The following is a 27471-nucleotide window of genomic DNA, read 5'->3' on the forward strand; positions in this document are numbered from 1 at the left end:
TGTGCTATTAAATACTATTTTAAAATGTGATTTTTCTGAGACAGGGTATTACATAGCTAAGGCTGTCTCTCCTGCCTCAGCCTCCTCCCTACTGCTGGGACTGCAAGTGGGCACCACCATACCTGGCTTAGAATGTGATTTTTAATGGTGCATGATACTCTATTACATGGATCACAATTCATTTAACAAGCTGTTGTTAAATACTTTGGCCATATTTTACCTGTGTAGCAGTGCAACAGAGAAACAGAGCTGGCCAGGAGGTAGGGATCAGAAGTTAGAGGTACAGAATAATGTTTCCTGGGGCAGTCTCCAGAAGACAGAGTTCACTCAGTAAAATCTTCCCCTCGTTTGACTTCTCTTCTTGATGTAGAATGTGGCCCCATGTTCACCGCTGCTGTGTATATCCCAAAGAGCTATGTCTTTAACCATACTCATGATTCTTTTGGACAAATTAATTGAAATAGAAACACAGGATTAACAGGTTTATTATAGTCCATGGCTTTTGATAAGTGTTGCAAAATTTGGCATTCAGAAAATTTGAATCAATTTATATTTTTAGGAGCAATGGAAAAAAATGCTTAGTTTCCTGAGCAATCTGATCAACTTTGGGTGAAACCTTTTTAACAAATTTTTTTTTTTTTTTGGTGGCTCAGGGGTTTGAACTCAGGATCTCACGCTTGGTACAATTTGAGCCACTTTGCCAGCCTGGGTGAAAGCTTTTTTAAGCAGATTTTTGAGCAGGAATACTTTTAACTGCTTAAGTTTACTGAATTAAGTTGTGCCACAGATATCCTGTCAAGCAATGTTTCCTACTTCTGAGTTTCTTTTGGATGGTTGTGAACCTGTTTGGGTTGTTTCTTTTTAAGACGACAGTATCAGCAATAAGGAGTAAAGTAGAAAGTACCAAGAAGAGCTGGTGGAGTGGCTCAATGGGTAGGGTGCATGAGGCCCTGAGTTCAAACCCTAGTACAACCAAAAAAGTAAAAAACAAAATGAAAGTTCAGAAAGTACCAAGATAGGGTATTACAGTCATAGCTGAGAATTCAATGATTACAATATTGAGGATGGTTTAGGTGTCAATGATTGCATTGGATGACGTTTTAGGTTACAAAGTATGTGGACCAACATTTAAAAAATATGAAATTCGAGCTGGTGGAGTGGCTCAAGCAGTGAAAGTGCCTGCCTAGCAAGTGTGAGGCCCTGAGTTCAAACCCCAGTGTTGCCAAAAAAAAAAAAAAAAGGAAATTTATAAATATAGGCACATTTCTGGATGATAGACAGGGCCAATTGCCTAATTCTTTTGTAACAGATTATAAGAGACTCCTAGGTTTTAGGGAAATAGTGTCTTGATGTTTCAGTAGGATTTAATTTTAGCTCTCTCTCCATTCATGATACTGGCTGCTAATAAAATTTGGTAACATCAAAAATCTAGTTGTCCAAGCGATTCCAGTGACTTAACACTAGCAAATGTATATATTATATAAATGCAGCATTAGCTTTTCTCTATTCCCATGTTATAGCCTAAGTTGTGTCCCCCTTCCCTGCAAATTCATGTGTTAAAGTCTTAACTTCCAGTACATCTCAAAGACTGTAGGAAGCAGAACTTTAAAGTAAGACAGGGTAGAAAGGGCAGGTCCTTATCCAATATGATTAATGTCTTCCTGAGAACAGATTAGGACACAGGCAGACCCCACAGGGAGGACCATGTGATGATACCAGACATGACAGACACCTTAAGTAAAGGAGAACGGCTGTCCAAAGAAACCAGCCCTACTGACACCTTGATCTTGGACTTCAGGCCTCTACAACTTCTAATCTCTAGAAATAAATTTCTGTTACTTAAGCTACCCAGTCTGTGGTACTTTGTTATGGCAACCCTAGCCAATGAATGCATTGCATTTTGTTAATTTCTGATTTCACCCAGCAAAGTGTATCATTAATATATGCTTTTCCATTATCAAAGTCTTTCTGTAAAAGACTTTCTTCTCAGTTCTGTTTAACATGTTGTTATTCCTTGTTTCAAGAATACTCCAAATGGAATTACTAACTGGTATAGTTGCATTGAACACAACTTGAGAGATAAGTACCAACACTGTTACGAAGACAAAGCTCCTTAAAGTCCTCAGATGATGCTTTATATTTAAAATGGAACGCAGCATAAATAAAGATTGTTGGGGGTAAAGATTCAGAGACTAGGAGAGACCATTCTACTCAGTCAACAAACATTTCTGATCATGTTATGCCGCAGGTCTTATTCCAGGAGTTGGAGACAGCAGTGAGCAAAAAACCAAAGGTTTGTTGTCTTTCTGCTGATGCCCTAGCTTTCAGATAAAGATGCAATACCTATTTCTTCTCTGTTCTACTCTACTTGCATTATCAAGCACCACACCTGTTTCATTTGATTTTCTGTGGAATCTGTTGGATTTGAATCAGGCCACTTTTGAGTTAGGACCAGGAAAATTCCAAGCTGTCTTTGAATGTGGGAGTCTGAGGCACAACAGGATGAAATTTGCATGGTTGAGGAGGGCGTGTTTCCATGAAAGCTCTACCTTACCAGTCCTGGCTGGCTGGGTTGCCAAAGTGGAGGATGGAGCTCTGCAAACCACACTGTGGGCTCCCAGGAAAGGCTGTGTGAGTGACAGCGAGGTGAGGAAAGACTCACTTCCTGTCTTCACTGTTCCAGTTCCTGGGCAGATGAGCTCCATTTGGATGTAGCTGCTGTTTAGCAGGGGAAGAGCCATCTAGGGAGACTGTGCCCTCGAATGGCTAACTGTATGAGTACTATGGGTGTGAGGGTGATGGAGGTGTTCTATATCTTGATTGTGGTGATTATGGTTCCATGGGTCCATTAATTTCTCAAGACTTATCACAATATATAATTAGAATGTAAACCATGATGGTCATTCTGAACTGGGGTTGCCAAAAATGTGCCAAATTTTGTATCTCCAAATAAAATTTTTGTAGATAAGTTATATTTTTATAGATAGTTAATTCTTTACATTTTAATAGTATGCTGACACTTAGAATTTCAATCTCTTGGGGCTGAGACTGAGGTCCAAGGTAGAACCTGTGCAAGGCCTTGGGTTCAATTTCCACCAACAAAATCAATCAATTGATTGATGAGTCAGTCTCTTCCAGTGGTTATGTGAGTGGGACTGTGGTGATGCAGACATTCTCACTGTAGTCTTCAGAATACTGACTACATACAAGTGTGCATATATACCTATTATGAAGGAAAGAATCATTACAAAATGTTCTTTAGGAAGACCACTCTTAAATATAACCCAGAATTTCTTTTATTCTTCAGATTCACCTCATAACCTTAGAGAAAAACTTAAGGCATGAAAACAGCATAGTATAATTTAAAAAATTCTTTATACATCTTTTGGATTTTTGGCTCCGGGTTTCTCACTAAGTCTCTCTAGAACACTAACACCTGAAATGATGCTTCCCTTTCTTGCTTCCAGAGAAAGGTGTACTGGTTATTTGACCATGGACCTTTCCCATGCTTACAGACTCTCTTCAATGGGGTTTTAGTTTGAGACCGCAGTAGATAACTAAGTTTTGTTGGTATAATTTTGTTGTATTGGTTTATTTGAATTTAAGAGATTTATCCAAATGCTTTGTTTATAGGTCTTTATTACCAATCAAAATAAGCTCCTATGTTGAGTATTTCCATAGAAATGTTGTATGTGTTGGATTGGTGCTCAGTCATGCCATTTAATTTACAGACCACAGCTGCACTATGCATCTCAAGGGTGGATGATGTAAAGGAGAAGTTTAACCAAGCAGCGGGAGACCTGGAGTCCAGAGTGGGCAGTAACTGAGCTGAATCTGGTCTACCAAGCAGGTACTGTAAGCCTCTCATCACCTACTTAGGACCAGGTTCTGAGGTATGGAGGTTTCTTAAAGGAATTTTGCCTACTTTATTGGGTTTGAAGTTATTTTTTTTCATTCTCCCTTTTGTACACCAAATATACATTTCTAAAAATCTTTCAAGTTTAGACCTTTGGAAAAAAAATTTTTTTTTGGCAGTAGTGGTGTTTCAACTCAGGGCCTTATGCTTGCTAGGCAGGTGTTCTACCTCTAGAGCCATGCCCCCCAGCCCTTTTTTGCTTTAGTTATTTTTCAGATAGGGTGTTGTACTTTTTGCCCCGGGCCAACCATGAACCAAAATCATCCTACCTCTGCCTCGCAGGTAGCTGCAATTATAGCATGAACCACTATGTCTGGCTTATCTGTTGAGATTGGGGGAGTCTTACTAAGGTTTTACCCAAGCTGGCCTTGAACTATGATCCTCATTTCTCAGCCTCTGAAGTAGCTGGGATTACTGGTTGAGCCACTGTGCGTTTTTCAATGGAGAGATCACGATTTCCATTTTGGAGATGTTACCTTTGGCAATGTTTCAATCATTAAAAGGCAAAAATAAATGTTCATACAGCTCCCTTGCTTCCAGCTATAAGGAGTACAGCCTAGGGGAAAAGAGAATGGGAAAAGAGGAGTATGAAGTGGTCCTCAAAAGGATAGAATCAGGGCTGGGGTTATGGCTTGCCTAGTAAACACCAGGGCCTGAGTTCAAACTCCAATACTGCCCAAAAAGGGGGGAGGGGGATAGAATCTAAGTGATAGAATGGAAGACATCTTAGTTGAAGTGACATATACATCACTAATATAATCTTATAGTAAGATAAATAAAGTGGAAGGATAACATGTTCTATACTCAAAGGCAAAAACTGTAGCAGTTGATGCTTTTTAGCATAAGATTTAGGATTGTGCACACAATGTCAAAATCCCAGGTTCCCCTTCTCCTGCATCAAAACCATGACTTCCACTTGCTTCTTGGTCTTACAGCTTTGGAGGTGGCTGGAGGTCCAGCTTGGGTTCTGTTCTGTCAGGAGCATGGATTTTATTCTACAATCCTTTGTTTTGGCAAAATGATGGTTTAGATTATCAGAGGAAAAGCATTTTAAGTAAAAGGACTTAGCTAGCATATTCTTTTTGGAGGGAAGAAATACATTATTTCTTTTGAAAATGATGCAGATGTAAAGTAAAGGAAAAAAAGGATGGAGGAAAATAAAATCAAATAACTTGTGTTAATTTGATGATAACCACTGTTAACAGTCTATTTGTGAATCTCCCTAACATGTCTCTTTGCATATATATTCATGTGGGCATAGTGTTTCATGAGCAGGTCAAATGACGCAGTTTTGTAATCCACTTTTATCTCAACAAAATTTCATGGCTTGCTTTATAACAATAAATATAGACGCACATCCTGATTTTTATTACTTTAATTCATTGCATGGAGCAGAATTTACTTGATTGGTCCTAATTTGTGGGTATTTAGTTGCATTCAGTTTTTCACCATTAAAAATTAAGTGGCAATCTTTAGCATAATTTAACATCTATGAATATTAATATTCCTTTCAAATTTCTTTTTTTTAAAAATTCTTTTTAAATCAGAATACAGACTTGTGATCAGAAAAAACTATCAGGAAGAGGGAGTAATTTTCCTTCCTGTGGCCTTCCCCTTTTCACAATATTCTAGCACAAACTTCAGTTGACCTAAGTCCTCTTCACCTCTCTGTTTACACTCTTTTAACACAAATTTCTCACAGCAAAATTGTGAACTATACACTGTGGGAGGAGGGTAAGGCAGTGGGCAAGTGGTGTGTCTTCTCTGGGAATTTTACTGTTTCATCTTCTCCCTGTACTTGAAGCCTGTGTTTTCCTCCATAGTGGCTCCTGGTGCAACTTCCCCTCCAACCTCCCAGAGCAGTCCCGTGTAATCTAGTTCTTCCTTCCAGCTCTTGCTCCTTCCTCTCTAGCTCCTCAGAGCTTACTGGGTGAGTTGAATTAGGTTTATAGTACCAGGCTGATGGGAGAACATTTCCAGTATCACTTATCAAAGGCGGGATTTTAAGACAAGTCCCCCAAAGAGGGCCAACTGGGAATTCTGGGCACCCTGTTATGCAAGAAGGCACAGGGGGAGGGCTTTGCATCCTTAGGTCACAGGAGTGAGGAGTGCCCCTACTTTGACCAGACTCTTTCCAGCCTGGTGCCATAGAAAGAAGAGCTATTCAGATGTTATGGATGACATTCTCAAATGGAAGACCCCAAGTCTCTGAGCTGAGGGTAAAAGAAGGGGAGGTAAGATAAAGACAGAAGTAGGAATTCTCATTTCTTTCTTTGCGTCACCCATTGTATTTCTTGGCATTTGTCATATAGTGACTATTCAATATTCATTATAACTTAGCCTCATATGCTTTGCCAAGGTTAGGTTCCTACAAAATGCAGAAGTATCAGAGCTAAGCAACTGGAAGAAGTCTCTGTGAGATCTGTAATCATCCTATCTCAGGCTGCTGAGCAACTTGGGGTATGGTGACACTACCTCATGCAGAACACCACATATATTACCAACTTTACCTGATAGACTAAACAACACCAAAAAAGTGTTAACACTGAAGCAGTTTGGAGCTTGGGAAAATGACAACATGCTGAGTAGTCAGGGTTAGAGTTAGATGAATATAGATTTTCAGTTGTATTGTTTCCCTATGTTAGCGGTGCAAAAATTTATTTTGGTCTGCCATCGGGAAATGGAGATTGAGACCACAATTTATCTGGAAAGTATCTTGGTGTTGTTAGATATTACCAGTCTTAGTACTGGGACAAGTCTGCCTCCCACTTCAGAATTTACTTGAAGAAATGCAGGTATAAAATAATACATGTCGATAAATGCTGTGATACAGGCATGTAAAAGTGCTGTTAGGAGCAATGGAAATTCATCTAAACACAGCTCAGAGGATGTCTAAAAGTTCTCTATGTTTGGAATACCAATAACGAAGCAATTATTAACATAAAACAGTGTAGACTTTCTCCAATATTATTCAGCAATATTTTATCAGAAGATTTAAAAATGTTTCTTTCTTATCAAAATGACCTAGAAATTCTAATTCTAATCAATCCTTTCATGGAAATAAGCAGATGTAGACAAAAAGATCAGCATATAAAAATGCTCATCTGAGGACTGTTTTCTATTAGAATGAAAAACAAATGAGCCTGGAAGCAAAAGGGGTAGGGGGAAGGGAGAAGAGGTAGGGGCAGCAGGAAGAGATAGCCCAAACCATGTATACACATATGAATAAATGAATAAACAATACAAAAATGAAAATCCATTAGGCAGGGAGGGGTTCAATAAATTATGATACACTAAACCAATGATTTGTAGTCACTGTAAATTTAAAAAAAAAACTTTAACTAGGATAGGGAACTATCTATGATGCTATAGAACAAAATGGAGGCCAGCATTTTTTTTTTCTTCTTTAGTCCTGGGGATTCAACCCAGGACCTCTTGCATACTAGGGAAGCACTCTACCACTTGAGCCATACCCCCTGCCCTTTTGTTTGTATTTTTTGAGATAGTCTCTTTGAACTTGTGATTCTCTGAGTAGCTGGAATAATAAGCATGCGACCACCATTCTTTGCTTGGTTAAAATTTGTTAAATTTTACACATAGTATACAAGTGTGATCAAATGGTCAAAGGAAATCTCCCACACCATTAAAAAGGGAAAACATTAACAAATTACTGAGAGTCAATATGAAGGAAATAATCATTATCTCTGACTCTAAACAGAACAAATCCAGTGGTGTTTTCTATGCTTGCACATCATCTCAGCAACAGACTCAAGGTTCTTTAACTTCTAAGATTTCAATGGATTTAGTCTTACTTAGTTTAATATGAAAGCAAGCATTATTTTTTTCCTTTAAAAATTTTTTTTTGGCAGTACTGGGGTTTATACTTAGGGTTTTGCCCTTGCCAGGCAGGCACTCTATCATTTGAGCTATGGCCTCGGTCCTACTTTTTCCTTTGAAACTGTTTTCAGTAGGAATCTAAATGAGATAATGAGTGCTTTATAGAACACAGTTTCTGTTGTTTTCTTTCAGATGGTCTGGAAAGTATTAGGTTATGTTTGTTCTGATATAAAGAGCGAATATTTGAAGTGAATGACTAGGTGATTTGGGCCAGGATTTCCTATCTTTGGTATCTTTGCCATTTGGGGCTGGGCAAATCCTGGATGGAGAACTGCACTGTGCTTCCAGGGCACAGGGAAGAGGCGTCGACGGGGCGGGGCGTCGACGGGGCGGGGCGGGGCGTCGACGGGGCGGGGCTGCGGCGGGCGGGCGCGAGGGCGCTGACGGCGAGGGCGGGCACGAGCATCTTCCGCTGCTCCGCGCGTCGCCTCGCCTGGCCTCGCTGGGCCCAAGGCTGCGCCCACGCCCGCCGCCCGCTCGGCGCGCACCCGTGTGTCTCCAAAGTGAACCGGAACCGCTTGCCGAGGCCATCACCGCCGCCGCCACTGGGGAACCGGGCTCCGACCGGGAAGCGGGTGGGGGGAGGCGGCCTGCGCGGCGCCGCCCGCCATGGCCGCGGCGGGCTGAGCTCGGCGCGGCGGCTGCAGTCGCGCTGACCGCAGCGCTCCTCCGCCGTAGACAGGCCCTCCGGGCCCCGGAGGCCGAGGGGAGTCGGGGCCGCCACTCGCTCGTCACCGTTGCCGCCGCCCATGGCGAGGCCCCGCCGCCGCCGCCGCTGCTGACCCGGCGGCCGGCCGCGGCTTCCGCCCTCCCCTCCGGCGGCGGCGGGCGGGCCTCCCTCCACGCCCCCGCCGCCCGCGCCCCGGGACCGACAGCTGCAGGAGTCGGGGGCCACCGAAGATGGGGAACACTACCTCGTGCTGCGTGCCGTCCAGCCCCAAGCTCCGGAGGAATGCCCACTCGCGGCTGGAGTCCTATCGGCCTGACACCGACCTGAGCCGCGAGGACACGGGCTGCAACCTGCAGCACATCAGCGACCGCGAGAACATCGACGGTGAGCCCCCTCCTCGTACCCGCGGCCAGGCTGCCCGGGCTTCTCCGCCGGTCCCGAACCCGTGTCCATCGCGGTCGTGGCCGCCTCACTGGGCGTCCGAGGTTCCCGTAGCTTCCGGGCGGCTCCTTGATGGCCGCCCAAGTGAGCGGCCGGGAAACTTTGCCGGCCGCGGCTGCCGAACCCCGCGGGCCCAGTGGGGGCAGGAGGTGGGGACGTGTGTGTGAACCGGTCGCGAGGGGACTCGAGCCGGCCACGGCTGGGGCGCCCCGAGAGCCCGGCTTCCTGGCGCTGTTGGATGCAGCCAGAGGCCAAGTCAGCGCGACAAGGGGGATCATGTTTGTTGTTTTAAAAGGGAATGGGATGGGCGAGCCTTGATGTACCTGAGGAGGGAGCTCCCTCAGAGAAGGAGAGTTGGCCTGAGTTACTTCCCCGGACACTTACAAGTTGACTCCACTGGGCTGTCCCCGCACCCCTAAGTCCCATTAAAAAGTAAACCAGCCCCAAGAATCGGTCGGTCGGTTTGTCTGTCTGTCTATGTATGTATGTATGTATGTATGTATGTATGTATGTATGTATCTGTCTAGGGGATGGTTGCAGGGTTGCAGGCAAATAAGCTTCACCTAAGAATGCTTATAAAAATATCATTTATGGGCTTGAATTACAGTTCTATTTCTAATTATCTGGGTAAATTGTAGTTTGGCTTTGAGTTCCTGTTAAAAAAAAAGTTAAAGGACTCATTATTACTCCTAGTAATTTTTTTTTTTTTTTTGGTCTTACTGGTTTTGCAGCATCTTTATCAGCACTGCTTTATCAGTAAGTTCTGTGGCCTAAAAATATCTACAGAGGAGTAGGTTTACGCATGGTGCATAAAATAGTTTGCATAATTTTCAACTTAAAAAAGACTTGAAGTTGGAAGTGCATTTTTATTTTTTTTTTTTAACTCTCAAATCCTCACAGCTAATTTAGTGGAACTGATCTGAAAAAAATTGTGTGAATGAATGGGCCAACTCCGTCTTCATTCTTGTTGTCTTTTGGGTGGAGCATTGCGTATACTGTGGAAGGCCACACTCAAATTGCTGAAGGAAAGGCCTTTCTCATTATTTGGTTTCCATTAATTTCTTATAAATGATAACTTCATCTTTTTAGGATAGCAGTTTTATTAAATGAGTACCATAGATAGATATAGACATCTGGTTTATAGTAGGTGCTTTGTAAATTACAGTTCCAACATTATTTTTCTAGTGTTATTTTAGACATCTGTTATCTTAGCCTGCTCTTTAGATGTTTTTGAACTACAGTCATTCTTTAATTTTACAGGGTATTATGGCCAGAACTGCTCTATCCGCAAGTAACTGGAAGGAATGTCTAGCATTTAATAAAGATGTAACATTATATTTTAAAGGAAGGAAGAAAGGAACGAACAAGTTTATTGTACAAAGTTGTTACCCAGTCTTACTTGTACAGTGCTGGCAGGCCAGAAACATTTGGAAATAATTTTTCCTGTATGTTGTGCACTAACATTTGATGGACGCTTTGTATTTTAAATGGTAGATCAAAAACCAAAAAAAGAAAAAATAAAAAGATGTTCATTTTAAGAGCCAAGCTGCATAGCATATTATTATTATAAGCTATAGTAAAGAAACTGGGAAAGTATGTGATTGTAACCAGCTATTTGGCATATGACTTAGAAGGATTTTACCAGGAAACAGTGGCATGGTGCATTCTTTCATTTGAAAGAAATCTGAATTTAATTTGTCAGGCATTTTTGAGAGAACATTAGGAAGACCACTAAATTTTGTTTTGCAGATTTAGGATAGTTTGAGGGTATGTAGGGGGGTGAGGAGGGTTGCTAATGTGGGCTGTAGTAGCCTCTTGCTCCAGAACCCAGTTCGAATGATGGTGCTAATTTAAAAGTAGGAATTCTAATTTTCCATTTAAACCATGTTATCTAACCAGCAGTTTTTGTTATTGGTTTGTTAGACTAGAAATCTTGGGCTGGGCCTTAGTATTAATCTGTTCATTTAAAGCGCTCCAGGATGCAGCTTTAAATCACTGGTTGTTAGTGTTACCTGCCGTCAAGGATATTTTGATAGAAATTCATGTAATGTTGGGTTGGGAGAAGAGAACGGATTTAAGTTAAAAAAGTATGTGTGCATACATATATATATGATATATCTATATCTTTCTATCTATAGAGTTGAATTTCTGAGTTGCAGTTGGCTCTCTGTATCCTTGAGTTCCACATCTGTGGATTCAACCAACCACAGATCAAAAATATTTCCCCCTTCCCCCTAAAATTTGCACCTGTACTGAACATGTACAGACCTTTTTTCTTGTCATTGTTCCCTCAACCCTCAACATACTGTATTAAAACTGTTTACATAGTCTTTGGTAGTATAAAGAATCCAGAGATGATTTATAGTATGTAGGAGCATGTATGTAGGCTATAAGCAAATACCAGGTCATTTTCTGTGGGGGCTTAAGCATTCACAGATTTTGGTTATCTGAGGGGGTCCTGGAACCAACCTGCAGATACTGATTGTTAGAGTATTAGTGAACATTTTAAAATCCCATCTGAAGAATTCTTGATTCTAGTATAATTAAAAGCTGAAGTACCAAGATCTATCTTCTGTCCTGAAAAACACCCCAGCTACTGATTATTGAAAAGTTCAGAGTTTAGGAATCTTCTGTGATAGTTTAGTTTCTTTAAATTACAGAGATATAACATATGTCTCTATGTTTTCTCCATCTTACCCTAAACACACAAAGGGGTAGTGTTTGTCCTGTAGGATTCCAGTGATTTAGTTGGGGTAGGTAGACTTCTGAGATATCTGCTAGCAACTTGCTGTGCCTTTATACTCAGTATTACTATCTTTGTGTTTGGTTATTTATGTTTTTAAAATTTGCATTAGATCTGTCTACTTCATAAAGTCATTCAGAGATTGAGAAATAACAAGATTACCTCACAGTTGTGGTAGTAATTCCGACTCTTATATATTGATTACTCTGTGCCAGATGCTGCTCTAAGTGCTCTGCTTGTATTCATTCATTTAGAGCTCGCAGTACACCCTGTGGGCAATATTAGCCTTTACGACAATAATGAGGCACAAGGAGGACTTGCCCAGGGTCACACAGCCAGTAAATGGCAAATGATGCTTAATTAGCCATCACACACTGACAAGCCTGTGATTGCCTTCTGGGATAGGGTATCTCTTGTCATTGTAGTCATAGCCATAGTTTCTGAAAGAAGAAATTTCATCTGTCTGCAACAGTTATTCACTGTGGACTTTGTTGATTAGATGGGAGGAGAAAAATAGGGGTAGAAGAAAGAGATGATGAGATCAAATAAATCAGGAATCCTGTAGCATCTGCATCATAGTGTGCCATTTTTACGTTTTGCCTCAAAACTGATTAATGTCAGCTTCATCCCTTACGGCTTGCCTGCCATCCTTGACAACTCAGTTTCTCCCTCATTCCAGATCCAGTCTGCTAGGAAAGCATGGCGTTCCACCTTTAAAATCGGTCTACAGTCTGATCACTTCTCAAAAGCTCACCTGCCATTCTTCTGATCCAGTACCTGTCATCCCTGTCAGCCTGCGTGGTCTTCCCACTCCACCCTTGCCCCTCCAGTCTGTTCTCATTTGCTGCAGCCCTAGAGATTGAGATCTAATCTAACACTTTCACACATAACTCCTCTGCACAAAAATGGTAGTGACTTTTCATATCACTTCTCTTCACTTCACTATAAAGCCCTTACTTTACAATGGACTTCACGTCCCTTTGGTGATCTGCCTGCCCTCCTCATTTTGCTGGCTTGCTTCCTCATTCTGCCACACTGACTTCCTTCTGTACTGTTGCTTGATCACACTAGGGCCTTTCCTCTATTCCTCTGACTGGAATGTTGTAGTATTCTCTTGGTTAGCGCTCTCACCACCTTCAGACTAGGTTCAAGCCCCTCTCTTCAGTGAGACCAGCCCAGTCATCTCATTTACTATCCCTTCTGCCTCTCGGCCAGCATTCCCTGTGTGCATTTTCTGCACTGCTGTTTCCGTATTCCATATCACCTTATGACATACTTAGGAGGTATATGCATATACATTAGTAATGTGTCTACCCACTAGATCATAAGTTCTAATAGCACAGGTTTTGTTTTGCTCACTGCTATAACTCAGGTAACTAGAATAGTGCCTGATTCCTTAAAGATGCTCTTAGTATTTGTTGAATGAGTGAGCGCAGCCAGCCGTTTAAGGATCTCTGAGTCAGAACATTGTCATGTGCATTTATTGGTTGAGGGAAATGGGAGGGAAAGAGAAAATGACTAGAACTTGCAGTAATGAAAGTAGAGTGTTTATGAAATTTTTTGGTTTTGTTTGTGTTTTAGCTGAGGGGTAGCAGATAGGGTAAAGTCCTGCAAATGAAACTTAAGAAAGGTTTTAAACTATAACAAAAGAGGGGGCACCCCAAATCCAAACTGAAAGGAAGCTATGTCTAATGGAAATCTGCTTGACAATGTGATAAGATGAATCTTTTTTTGTCTCTTCCAGTGAATGACTTTAGCTGTGACCTTACATCCTTAAGGATCAAAATGAGGCTCAAATGCATCATTAACCAAAAAGTTGCTGTTTCCAGCTATCCTATCCTTCCAGTTAGGGCGAGGTCCTGAGGCTTCCAAGTACCGTTTGCTGTATGTTGTGTAGCATACCTCATACTAAACCTAAGAAAGTCAACATGAGTAGCTATGTTCATAACTCCTGGTCTTTAGTGTTTTTTCCTTTATTCTTTTTTAGGGGAGCATTTGAGGATTGAACTCAGGACATCGTGCTTTCTAGGCATTGGTGCTCTTAACTTCTAATTTCTTTTTTTTTTGATGGGACTGGGGCTTGAACTCAAGGCTTTGTGTTTGCAAAACAGGTGCTTTACCACAACTTAATTTCATGCCTTAGTTCCACCATAATATCCCTAGTCCTGGTGGTTAAAACCATGTGTTTAAGATTTATATGCCTTGTTGCCTGTGAGCTGTATGAAGACACCCCGACCAGATGTGGACTGACTATTAGCTGCGTAGAGAGGTGTGTTAATGATGTGCCCATAGAGCCATTATTCATAGCCCTGGTGATGACTGTGTCCCTGACCTCTCTGTTTATTTTTTTCTTTTGGTGGTACTGGGGTTTGAACTCAGGGCTTTATGCTTGCTAGGCAGGTGCTGTACCACTTGAACCATGCCCCTTGCCTTTTTTTTTTGGTTATTTTTCAGGTAGGGTCTTGAGTTTTTGCCTGGGGCTGGCCTTAGACCAAGCTGCTCCTACTTATGGCCTCCCACGTAACTGGGATCACAAGCATGTTTCACTATGCTTGGCTTTAGTGATTGAGATGAAGTCTCGCTAACTTTTTGCTCTGGCTGGCCTGGAGGACCTGAGGTTACAGGCATGAGCCATCATACCCAGCATCCACTCACCTTTTTTTCCTTTTTGATTTAGAATCAGGGAATCTTTTTGTTTCCACACCCACATTTTACAGAGAAGTTCAGTCTGTTGCCCATGTCAAGGAGATCCTGCACAAGGTTAATGTCCAAGTAAATTAACACCACTTACCGTATGTTAATTCTGGGCCAATACCTAGTTACTAATTAGGTGCTAATTACTTGACTTGTAGTATCTTCCTAATCTTAGGACCATTTTCCCCTTGTATAGGCAGAGAAATTGAGCCTCAAAGATGAAGACATTTGGTCAAGGTTCTGCAGCTTGTTCTTTGCAGTTGGAAATCAGTCTTCTGTAACTTAAGGAGCTTTGCCTCAACCCTGCCCTGTGATAGCTAAATAGGAAGTGACTGCTCTCTGGACCCTGCACCTCCTCCTGGCCCACGCCCACTTTGTTTTAAGAGATTCACAGTCAAAACCTATATGCTAGCAATACTTTGAGATTAGGATTTTTACTTTTCTGCCTACTTTTTGAAAAAGGTGAACGATTTATACGATCTGAAGAGAAACCAGAGTATTCTCTGCCTGGTTTTTGAGAGGAGTGACTGTTAAGTAATTTTGTGGAAGGGTGGTAAGATTTTCTCACTATTCAAAGCCAGTTTTCTCTGTTGTCATAAAGACATGAATATTTTTATATTTCTGGCTAGATGAAACTAACACAAAGATTAAATTTATTTCTATACAGGAAGGAGGCAAGACCAAAAGGCAAAAATAATGAGAAGGAAGACATGTGAGTGGCTTTGAAGTTCTGCTTTAATCACACAGGCTCAGAGATTTAGCTCCAAGTGTCTGCTGCTGGATGTACTGTAAGGAAGCAGTGCTTGTATCTTACGCAAGAGGGCTTTTGGCATTATCATGCTTGTCACACTTTAGACCACGAATCCTTTCATGACTCAACAATTAGACAAGAAGGATCACTCCACAGCACTCACTGTCGATGTGAACCTCTCTCTCCTACTTTCAGTATCATTCTAGCTTGCAGCTGGAAGAAGGGAGCAAGTTCATTTTCTCTGTATCAGTTTTCATCGTCTTAAAATTTTGAGCAATTTGTTGCTGTTAGTCTTGAGGTTTTAAACCCCAATATTAGCCTATCCTGTGTTTCCTGAAGAATAGATGAGTATAAATTCAGGGGCTTCATATGACATGGTGCTAGCTCCATGAAGTGTGATGGAGGGCAAAGTACAGGAGCCTAACATTGAATTGCATGCCTTCCGGATGTGGCTGTGCTGTTACTGTGGGGCTTCTGTTTACCAAACCTCACTTTCTTCTGCTTAAAAAAAGTGCTTAAAGGTACTGCCTTGCCTTACATCCTGAGGCCAAAATGTTTAACCAACCAAAAGCTCTAGGTGACTGTCATTATGAACATGGTACCTAAATTGATTTTCTTGTATTAAATTTAAATTGTGCTTCAAGATCTGCAACCAGTTGTGTTGCCAGAGAAGCTAGAAGCCCAAGAGACTTGTCCTGACAATGACATGGATGCAGTATTGAAGGCAGTACCGAGAATAGCTGGTTAGAGCTGTGTTCTTGTGAGGTTGTATAGAGATGTATGGCTTTTGAATGGCTAGCTGTAGAGTTTGGGATAGAAATACCTCTCTTTCTAGTACTCCTTGCTCTTCTGCATTGCATGTTTCCACAGTCACAGTGTGACACTACCCAGTGATCAGTGGGTTGAATATTTGATAAGCTTCCTTGGCTCCTGGGGATGATGTGGCCCACCTAGGCAGTTGCTGACTTCGGGGACCATGTTCCTAGCAATGTCAGTGTACATAGATGGAAGCTGAACCCAGAGCATTTAAAAAAATTGTTCAAAGAAGGAAGTTTTGAGGTATATATAAATGTGCTTTATTTATATTTAAATACTGCTTTCAATAAAGGGGAGTTGGTGGGCTGAAAAAATAGACTCTAGCATCTTTGGTCAGGTTGGTAAGGGCTGTTTGAGCTTTTTTTTTTTTTTCTCTTAAGGGAAGAGTCTGTTGGCTAGAACCACAGTTGCAGTGAGCTGAGAAGTTACTAACCCACCTTTTCTTTCCCTTTCTCAACTACTTAAAAATCACTGGTAACTCTTACTATGGCCCTTTACCTTACTTTTTCTGGGACTTCTCTTTCTGTCTACTAGCTTGGAGAACAGGGATGTGCTAAAGATAAAATTGAGTATAGTTAGTCTGACAGCATAAAAATTGGCAGATTTCTGCGTTCAGTAAGATTTTGCCTAGAAAAATCTCTCAGTGACTGACGAGATAGGTTACTTCAGGGCTTGATCAGTTCTAATGTATTATACTTAGAGCAACTCTGCTGCCCTGCCTGGAAAGTTGCTTTTTAAATATAGAAGTGGAAAACTTTGAAATCTTTTTTCTTCACCTGTCTTTGCTAGAATATTGACATTTTACACATTAGTTTTGGCCTTGTAAAGAAGCTTTTTAAAAGAAAATTTTAAGTATGGTTTAAAAGTTGGCCTGGAAGGCAGTTCCATAGAGGAAGTTCTAAAATGTCTTGTAATGCTGTGTCTGGCTAAGTGTCCAGTCTCCTGTGATCACACCACTTTGTTTAAAAAAGATTTCACATTGGTTTCATTACTGTATAGACATATTACCTAGGATGGGTAATTTTAATTCCTTTGTAATCTTTGTTCCCCACTTGAGATGTAGAGGGAGGCTTCTTTGGGTGTGATAGATGCGAGTGCCATGCTTAGCAGAAATGTACCAGCAGCGTCTGGAGGCATGACAGCTGGCTCCTGGTACTGAGAGAACTATAGTTGTGGTACACCAAAGATAATTGGTAGTAGCTACAGTTACATCCATGCCAGTTTGCATTGTGAGCCTTGCAGCAGTCTTGGTTGGGTGATGAAATGCAAGTCACGTTTATTTAAGATACCTCTGATTATAGACCTCGTGTCTCTGAAGGATGAATAGGAGATACTCTGTATGAGACTTCATGTGTATTATAGACATTGTACAACTTTTATAAGAAAGTGCTTTACTTTGGATGAATGCTTCTTGTTGGTGGACAGACAGGAAAAAGAGAAGTTATTAAAGATCTTTTGTTTATATTTGGTAAATGCCTATTGAAAGTTACTTGTTTATTATTTATTTTTGACTTGTGGTTTCAGTATATAGCCCTGGGGGGCTTTGGATCTACCTGCCTCAGTTTTCTGGATGCCAGCATGCCTGACTTTGATCTTTTTTTGTGGTGCAGCACCATGTGTATGCTAGGCAAGTGCTCCACCACTAACTAAATCCCTAAACCCTTTAAAAATTTAACACTAATCTGGAATTCATAGGATAAGAAAAGATTTCACTTCAAGTTTGGAATTCCGTCCATTATGATTATAAGATTTTAAGATTTTAATTGACTTTTAGGACTTGTAATTGATTACTGTGGTTTTGGTCTGTGTTATCCCTGATTCTGCTAACAGGTTTTAATTTTAATTGTTTATTTTTAGCATTGTTTTGTTCTTAAGATAAGGTCTTGGTGTGTCGTCCAGGCTTCCCTCTCACTCTCTGCCTTACTGCTTCAGCCTCCCAAATGCTGAGAGTACAGATGTGCACCATCAGGCCTGGCTTTTATAATAGGCTTTTAGATGGGAATACAGTTTGTGTAGTTGCTTGAAAGTCCAGGTTTTAGGGCGCCCAGTCTGTGTACCCTGTTGAAGTCTAGGATGAGAAAGAAGTCATAATGCTGTGTTTGTTTAGTCCAGTTTCAAAAATGTCAAACCCAGGTGTGACTGTCAAACCCAGGCGTGAATTTAGCTAAGATATATTGTAAACGGTTATAATTGTTGCGATGTACCCCTGTATAACAATAATATGATAAATTAAAAAAAAATAAAGATGCACCAAAAATTTTTATCAAACTCACAGATATCCATCAGGGATTGCATTCATTTACAGTATTACTTTTGTCAATTTATATGGATAGTCTTATTTTTCTCCAGCCTTTCCCTGCCTCAAGCATGTGTAAGTGATGACTTTTTTAATTTGTAGAGCTTGTTACTCCTTTGCTTGAAAAGCATTGATAAAGGGTTTATATAGCATTAGAGTTTACCTATCTTCTGAAAGCCAAAGTTGGTGTTACTGAGGAGATACAGGTTGTTTATTCAGTTTAATTTTAGCAGATGTTTGAGTCTTAATTTTCTGTGAGGTAAATCTAATGTCTAATTTTCCGTTTCTTCTGTTTTTGTGGTAGGATGCCTGCCAGAAGCCTAGCAAAGGTGATCCTTCATGTCTGTTATTTGTTATCTGTGGATTCAAGCAATTATGGGTCAAAAATACTTGGAAAAATTGTTTCTGTACTGAACATGTACAGACAGTTATTTCTTGTCTTACTTCCTAAGCAATACTATATAACAACTATTTACATTGTGTTAGGTAGTATAAGCAATGTAGAGGTGATGTAAAGTATGTAGGAGATGTACAGTGCCATTTTATATATAGATTTGAACATCCTTAGGTTTTGGTATCCATGAGGGTGGGGGTTCTGGAACTAATTCCTTTTGGATACCAAGGGATCACTATATTCAAAAAGACCTTGTGTTGAGGGATACCTTGGGTATAAACCACATGGGGATAAATGTCTGATAGGCGACATGTCTTAAGCATCCTTGTGTGCTGTGCAAGCACACTTGGCTGTTGGTAGAGTTCTCTTTTGAAGTGGGAGAATACTACTTGTAGTTCAAGTGGTGAAGCCGTGGACAGAACCCTCAGAGGTCTTCTAAAATATGCAGCCAGCAGTGGGTGGGGCACTTTTGTTTTTGGTGTTTGCCAAGAATGACTTGGACTGGCCAGCAAAGCACAGCAGTGATTGTCAGAGTCAACAGGGATAGTCAGCTGGGGAGAGGCTTTGTGGACTTCTGCTATGAAGTCAGGAAGTTGGATATCGGAACAAAATTTTCTTCTCTTATTAAACTACTATTCTAATAAACATTGTTTTGAGCTGTGAGTTGAGTTTTTTGAGAATGAAACTTATTCTTGTGTCTAGGATAATATAATATCATGACAGGAATAAGAGGGCAGGATGGAGAGATTGTAAGAAGGAGTGGTTGGCTGAGGTGAAAATCAGAGGAGATCCTGTAGATGAGTGAGCTTGGAAGGCAGCTGCTAGATGACAGCTAGTTGTCTGTGGTCCGTTCCTGGGTGCAGGATGTCTTCATGCAACTTGTCCTCATACTACAACTGTGTCTTCACTTCAGACCAGAAGGTTGACAGTCAAGACATTGAATGTGTGCTTTTCACCTGGCCTTCTATGTCTGGTTTTAACCTTAGCATGGTTTAGAACATAGTGATAAACAACAGTATTGATAGCCACTAAAGAAGGACACGCTGTAGATTGACTGTATGCTTTTTAGACTTCTGTTTCTAAAACTTAATTTCTGTAAATGGATTTTTGTCTTGATTATTTATATTCACATATGAAAGTGTATTTGCCAAGATCAGCTTCTGGGTATAAAATTCAAGGTCAACTTCAATAAAGCAGGACTATGACAAGCTATAAGCAGAGTTCCTCAGCCTCAGTTCTGTTGACATTTTGGGTGGGATGATTCTTTGTTGGTGTTGGTTGGGGCTGCCCTGTCCACTGTAGGATGTATAGCATCATTCCAACTTCTACCCACTAACCCCAGTACCAAGAAAAAATGACTTCAAACGTTATCAAATGAAGTTTCCCCTGAGGTGCAACTCCTCTCCTCCCTTTGAGAGTCAATGAACAGCAAGCTCCAGGGTGCAAGGTGAAAGAGCAGCTCAGTAGAGCAACTTCCTAGTGGTTCTGCTTTCTGTACCTTTGTCACTCTCACCATTCAAGGACCCAGGGAGGACTTCACAGACTCCAAGCTGCACCACTCCAGGGCTCCAGTACTTTTGCTTTGATGGGAATGATAGTTCCCCTTCACTCAGGTTTTGCAAAGGCTGAATTATTCTTCTCAGCTTTGTAGAACTAACATCATGATGTCGGAAGAGGGTGCTCCCAGGTACTATTGACAGAAAAGACATAGTTCACAGTCAGACAGTGGATGGTGGGATGGTATTCTGTGTATACTTAAAGATTGTTTCTTTCCTCCTTCCCTCTCTCCCTCCCTTTTGTTTTCTTTCTTTTTGAGATAGGGTCTCACTGTGTAGCCCAGGCTTGCAATCCTCCTGTCTCTGCCTCTTGAGTGCTGGGATTATAGAAGTACACTATCATGCCTGGGTTATATGATTTCTTTACTCACATTTATCTGTGTCCTCTCACTCTGTGTGCTTTTGCTGAAAAAGTGGTAAATTTTTCTTATTTACCCCCAGTTTATTTTTCATTTCAGTTTTAAAATCAGCTAGTTCTCTGTGTGTTTTTCATATTTTATTAGTGCTCAGAAGTAGACTTTCCTTTTGAGAGTCTGTTCTGATGAGAAATGTAGAAGTGGCATGACTTCGAAGAGTCTACAAAGCTTTGACCTGACTGCTTTTGCTGACGGGAGTTTGGACTTGGTTGAGTGCTCAATGCAATTGTGTATTCTTGCGGACCTTTTGAAGTCTCAGCTGCACCATGAAGGAAGGCTTGGCTCTCTGAGGCTGGCAGTGACTAGAAGGGATGTTTGATTCAGAGGTAAGCTTTGCAAGAGGAGGCAGGAGAGGATTGTTGTTGTGTTGCTCTGTGTTGTATGATTATACTCTTGAGGAAAAAAATATGTTGAGGGGTGAGCCCATTTAAATGATTTCATTTCACAAGTTAGTTTCTTTAACTTTTTGCTTCAGGATTGAGGAACGTGAGTTTCTTGAAATCAAGTCTGAGAAATTCATCGTCTTGGTTTGCAACTTGATTAGGTGAAGGTGGCTACAAAGCCTGTGGTGGTGTGGTACAATGAAGCATTGCCTCTGAGAGTATCTGAACCCCAAATGTCAGTTCCCAAAGGGTAAACATGTTTATAAATATATACATGGAAGTGATTCTTGAAGTTAACTATGGTTTCCAAAGCCTGAGGTTTAGAAGTGTGTAGTCATCTCCTGCTGCTGCATAGCACATAACATTTGCTAGGGAAGGTATCATTATAAAGGCACAGGGTGGTTTTCAACATCCCTGTTACAGAGCACAGAGGGAATCCAGGTGGCCTGGCCATTATGCACTTGGCTTAAAAGCACACCTGCAGAAAGAGGAGACAACGAAGTGACTGGTATTGTGACTGCTCGGGCCTGCCTGTTTGCATGTGCAGAACCAGTTAGCAGCATTATTGGAATCATGAGAACAAACCTGTCCTTGTTTATATGGCACATCTGGACTGACGTGGAGGTTGAGCACTCCAGAGCAAGTTAATCATGCAAACGCAGCCACACCTTGCTTATTTTCATTGCATTCTTTTTGTATTCCAGAGTGACCCAGAATACTGTTTTTATAGTGAATCTGAAGTTTATACAAACTTAGTGTATTCCTGACTGCATGAAATACGAGGTCTTTCAGGGCATGTCTAGCCTTCCTTTCCCAAGTTAAATATGTCCTTTACTTCTCTCAGCTATTTTTAAAATGCAGATACGCTAGAAAATGTACACAAAGTGAAAGTATGGTAAACCATTTTTAAACTATGTATAAAATGGATGCTTAGCAAATTGTGAGGGATCAGAGGTATCCTGAATATTTAAAAAATTTTATTTTAAGCATATAAAAATCATTGGAATGAGACTAACAAAAGTACTTATTAAGTACCCTTTTAAGACCTTGGGTAATAGATCATAATTGTGTAAAGATGTACATACAATGAATATGAAATCAGTCTTTTTTTTTTGTGTGGGACTGGGATTTGAACTCAGGGATTGTGCTTGGAAGCCGATGCTTTACAGCTCAAGACATGCCTCCAATCTATCTGGTTATTTTGGAGATGAGGCCTCAGACTGTTTGCCCGGGCTGACCTCGAGCCTCAATTCTCCCAAACTCAGCTAGGATTACAGGTGTGAGCTACTGGTGCTTGGTGATATCATAGTCTCTTAATAAAAGCTAGTGCTCCTCTTGAATGTCTTCAGATTAATCATCTAAGGAGCCATTCGTTTTACACAGTGTGCAGTCGTGGAGATGTAAGTTAGCCATGCTATTTTGTTTGCCTTTGAGTGTATAAGTGATTTATCTAATTTTCAGGTACTATTTTAAGAGAATTGATGTATGATGTCTTGGCCTTCAGTTCATTTGTATTCCATTGAAGTCTTTATCCAGAATATACATCTCTTGTTACTATTTTTTTTGTTGTTGTTTGTTGTTTTATTGTTGTTAATGCTGATGTTGGTTGGGGTCAGTGTGTGGACTGGCTGTAGTTGATTGCAAAACTATATTTAAATTTTTTTGTCGGAGTTCAAAATGATGACAGTTACTCAGTTTGGAATTCTCATAATAAGTTATATAAGCAGAATGCTAGTACTATAAGGAACTAGAAAAGATGAGAAATTAGTGGAGTTCCTTTCTTTGAAACTAACATTTCTAGCAAGTAGTTACATGTAGCACCTATGTTGAACTGTTTCTAGAAGCTTTCTATCACATAGAGGTTGGATGGAGAGAGAGTTCAGTATACATGTGTTGCTGGGAGATGATAGCAGAGCATGTGATGACTAGCCATTACAGGTGGTCCACTGATGTACTACTCTAGAGGAGAGGGACAGTTTTGGAAATGTGAGAATTTGATGTCCCCTAAGGGAGTGCTAGGTTCAGTTCTTGAGTGGGTCAACAAACATTGGTCAGTCCAAGTGTTAAGTCCCAGATTTCCTGCTGGGTGCTGGGAATACAAAGATCAATTTACCTGGGCCTTGACCTTAAGGACCTAGTGATATGTTAGGGGAGGCCATGTGCAAGTAAGTGATTACAATCTTGTGTTAGAGATAAAGAGAATGATTACTGGTATCCCAGGTGGTGAGGGAATGTAGTCAGAGCAATTTTGCAGGACAGGCTGATACGGGGAAAGGAAGAGTCGAGTTAGGGTGCCACAGGAAGGGGGGAAATCTGCCTCTGAAAGATTTGTGTAGACTAGCGAATAGGTCATTTTGAAGTCTGTAGGTAGCTTAGTTGAACTTGGTAGTGACTCATCCCCAAACATTTTATTTAATGAATTAGGCTTCTTAAGTGGGTGTTTGTTAGAAAAGAGATTTCATAATGAATCCCTTTCATTGAAGAGTTGTTTCTTTTATACTTTGCAAATATTATAGATTCTGGAAAGTGATCAAAGTTGTAATGTAGAAAACAGTATGTATGTCTTCAGAACTATAGAAGGAATATGCTGTTTTTGTGGTGGATGAGAGAATAGCTGTCATAGAACTGCAATGTGTTCATACCTCAGGGACCCTAGAGATCCCATGTTACAGAAAACACAACTGAGCTGACTTGTGGCAGTTAACATCTGAGGATGAGTCTCCTGAAATTGGAGTTAGAGCCTGTCACTGCATGACACTGCATCTCTTTTTTAAGCCACTTTGCACAGCATGGTTAAATATTGCTAAGAAGAAATTAACCCATCTGAATGCCAGTTTTTTACATGATGTTAATCTGAGTAGAAATTATGTCTTAGAGAATCGATATCAAGCTGATAGCATTGTTATCACCCTGACCTTTATATTCTTTTTCTTTCTTTTTTTTGGTACATAGGGGTTGATCTCAGGGCCTTGTGCTTGCCAGGCAGGTGCTCTACCACTTGAGGCATGCCTCCCAGTCCTCACACTGACATTGTAGCTTAAAGAAAAAAACCAACATTTATTCTCTCTTAGTTTCTGTGAATCAGGACCCTAGGCACAGCTTAGCTGGGGGCCTCTGGCTCTAAGCATCTAGTGAGATGGCAGTTGGGCTTTCAGTTGGTGCTGGAATCATTTCTGGGCCCAACTAAGGGAAACTCCTTCCAAGCATATTAAAATGGCTGTTGTAGGCATTGGGTGCTCATTGTTGACTGGAGTCCACAATGGCACATAGTGCAGCAAGTAGCAAACCTCCCTGAGACTAGGTGTTCTGAGGGAGAGACCCTGAAAATGAAAATCATAGTCTGTTTTTTAAAATCAAGTCAACCTAAAGTGCAACCTATGCTTGAAGGGATGGTATTGAGTGTGAATACCCGGAGTTATATTGGAGGTCATCTTGGAGTCGTCTAGGACAAGCATTAATTAAGATTCTGTTGATTGTATGTAATGGACTGAGTGCATTAAAGCTGATTTAAGCACATGAGTTGGGGAGTGGGGGAGAGAACAATTGTGTATGAGGAACAAGGGTGAGAAGTCTTAACTGAGTCTCAAAAGGAACTGGCATTGGGAGTTGGACAACCTGTAGGAATTGAGCAGCTATCCCCTTCCATGTCTTGATTTTCATTTTTCTGTTCAATCTTAGCTGGTCTAATCTTTCTTTCTGTCTCAAAACTTATTTTTCTTTAATTCTTTTTTGGCAGTACTGGAGTTTGAACTCAGTCCTCATACTTTCCAGACTCTTCCACTTGAGCAACACCCCCAGCTGTAATGCTTTCTAAAATGGTTTTCTTTCCTGTGTATGGATGGTGGAAAGTGGCCAGCACAACATCCTTAGCTCTAGGACCATAAAAAGACTTGAGTGGAATCTCTGTGCCCCAGGAGAGAGGATTGAGTTGTCTCTGTCCAGTTAACTGGATGGGTCTTCTGTGAAAGATGTCTAGTCAGCTATGGCAGGGTCAAGATTGAGGTTAGGGGTGTAGAGTTAACTGCAGGAGCCACATTCTTGTTTGCTTTGGGGGATGGATAAAGGAGATGAAATTTGAAGGAGTTTGAGAAGCAACTTTCAGAGGATGGTGTTTGCAAATAATTTTCTCAAATGCATATTTTTAAAATTCATATTTGATTTTTCCTTAGGAATTCCAAAGTATTGTAGGCGAAATGAATTTTTTTTGGGTAAATCTAAAGTGGAGGATAGGTTAACACCTTCTGAAAAGAGGAACCTTAGTGGAAAAGCAAGTTTACCTATTTTAAGAAATTAAAAAATAAATGTCTCTGAGGGCTGGGAATACAGCTCAGTGGTAGAGTGCTTGCCTAGCATGTACCAGGCCCTGGGTTTGATCTCTAGTATGACCACCCCTCTCCCTCTCCCCCACCAAAAAAAAAGTCTTGAGATGTTTGTTAACCCCAAAGCTGGAAAACTTACTGATTATCATAATACTATTTTTTTTTCTCTCTTTCTGAAGTTGCCCCTTACAAATTCCAGATTTATTCACATTTTAAAAAATGGTCTTATGTTGTAAACCTCTATCAGGTTTCTCATCCTAGATTTTGTTTGTTTTAGCAGCTTATGTAACTTGAAATGAAATAAACATTTTTGTTAAAAAACTGCCCATTTGGTGTCCTCATAGAGTTGTCCTTTTGGCTCTAATTGATTCCATAAATTATGAAGATGTAGAAAGGGTTTTCATTGGCATCTTTGCATGCTTGTTTACTTCCATCCCATTTTTCAATGGTATATACTCTGACAGCTGTGAGAATTTCTGTTATGAAGATAGAAACTGAGAGCCTTTCCTGGAGATAATATTTCTTTTTACTTTGTAAATAAGATTAATTCTGTGAAACCGAGGTGGCTAGATTGTATTGTTAGCTAGTTTTGGGTTTTGTTCTTGGAGTTTGATTTGATACGTCCACTGTAGCAGTGACTGGAGCAGATTAGTATGCGCTGAACACTTAAACTCATACATCTTTTTAAAAAGCTTAGACTGGAGGTTTCGCATAAGTGGTAGAGAGCCTGCTTTGCAAGCATAAGGTCCTGAGTTGAAACCCTACTTCCACCACACACACACACACACACACACACACACACACACACAAAAAGAAAAAAAAAAAGCTTAAAGAAAATTCTTTGGTAGTGCTAGTGATGGAACCCAGGGCCTCAAGCATACTAGACAAGTGCTGTACCACTCTATCCCTAGCCTAAACTTCATCTTCAGATGTTGCTTTGTTGGTTAAAGATTTAAAAAGGTTTAAAAATTAGACTGGTGGAGTGGTGTCTGGGAATTGATTGGCCTGTATAAATAACTGTTGATGGCTGGCAGGCTACTGTGTGTGTGAAGCTGGTAGAATGTGTTGTTGGGGGGAAGCAAGGAAGGTGACATTGGGGAAAGCTGATGAGACAGAAGAGTGCTTCTGACTGATAAGCGAGAGAGGGCTGCTTCAGGTCCTTGCACGGTTTGCTGGGCACTGTGTAACTTTGGAAAAGTGTGCTCCTGCTGATTAACCAAGTCATATTACCTACCGAGTACTCCGCTACTGTGTGGATATCAATTTGGCAGTAATGCTGCTGTTCACTGTTAGAACTGGGGAGGGAAAAAGAGACCATTGCAGTCACAGGGATTTCTGGGAAGATGCAGCGTGTTTACCTGGCTGCTGCTTATTACTTCTTGTGATCCATTCTCTTTAATCTCTTCTTTTTGACCGTCCTGCCCTGACTTGCTTATAACCCCTACTTGGTCCTGTTGCGGTTAGAGTAAAATACAGTCATTAGTGTTTGTCCTCAGCCTGCCACGTAAACCTCCTTTATTAACACCGTGACTCCAGCTACAAGGGCCTCCACACTTCTCAAGCTGCAAGTCTGACCCTGGCTCAGGGTCTGTACATTGTAGTCCTCTGCCTTGCACACTCTTCTCAAAGACCATTACCTGGCTAGCTCCTGAGCATCCTGTGTCACCTCTTCAGGGATCTCCCCTAAGAAAGGGGACAACCTACCCCTCCTTCTCTAGTGGTAGAGGCCATTGCCCAGCTCCATCGATCTCTACTACTTTACCCTTATTATACAGTATTTACCACAGTCTGATACTAGTTTTTTTTTTGCCTGTTTCTTGTGTATTCCTTACCCTTTACCCTGAATATAAACTCCACAGGACAGACTATGTTTGTTTTGCCTGTCACAGTTCCCTAGGGCAGTATGTGGCCCGTACATAGGTACTTAGTAAATAGTCAATTAAATAGAAGTACTGCATTCATTCAGCATCTATTTAACATTTCTTTTTTTTGACATTGGGGTTTGAACTCAGGGCCTCATGCTTGCTAGGCACGTACTGTTATCACTTGAGCTACTCCAAGGCACGTACTCTTATCACTTGAGCTACTCTACCAGCCTAATTTTGTGTGGGGTATTTTCGAGATAGAGTCAAATTATTTGCTCAAGATGGCTTCAAACTGTGATTGTCCTGATCTCTGC

General features: G+C 41.0%; 1 protein-coding gene across 7 annotated transcripts in view; it reads left to right on the forward strand.

Moving 5' to 3' along the window:
• LOC141417487 (junctional cadherin 5-associated protein-like) overlaps window positions 1-27471 on the forward strand; it is a 208259-nt gene that overhangs the window by 46840 nt on the left and 133948 nt on the right. For 2 of the 7 annotated variants that reach the window (XR_012442066.1, XR_012442065.1), the window contains exon 4: window positions 3732-3850. The exons of the other annotated variants lie outside the window; for them this stretch is intronic. The gene's annotated coding sequence lies outside the window, so the exon portion shown is untranslated. The remainder of the gene's footprint in view (window positions 1-3731; window positions 3851-27471) is intronic. 7 annotated transcript variants of the gene reach the window in all.

Source organism: Castor canadensis, chromosome 15 (genome assembly GCF_047511655.1).
Source record: "Castor canadensis chromosome 15, mCasCan1.hap1v2, whole genome shotgun sequence".
Taxonomy (NCBI): Eukaryota; Metazoa; Chordata; class Mammalia; order Rodentia; family Castoridae; genus Castor; species Castor canadensis.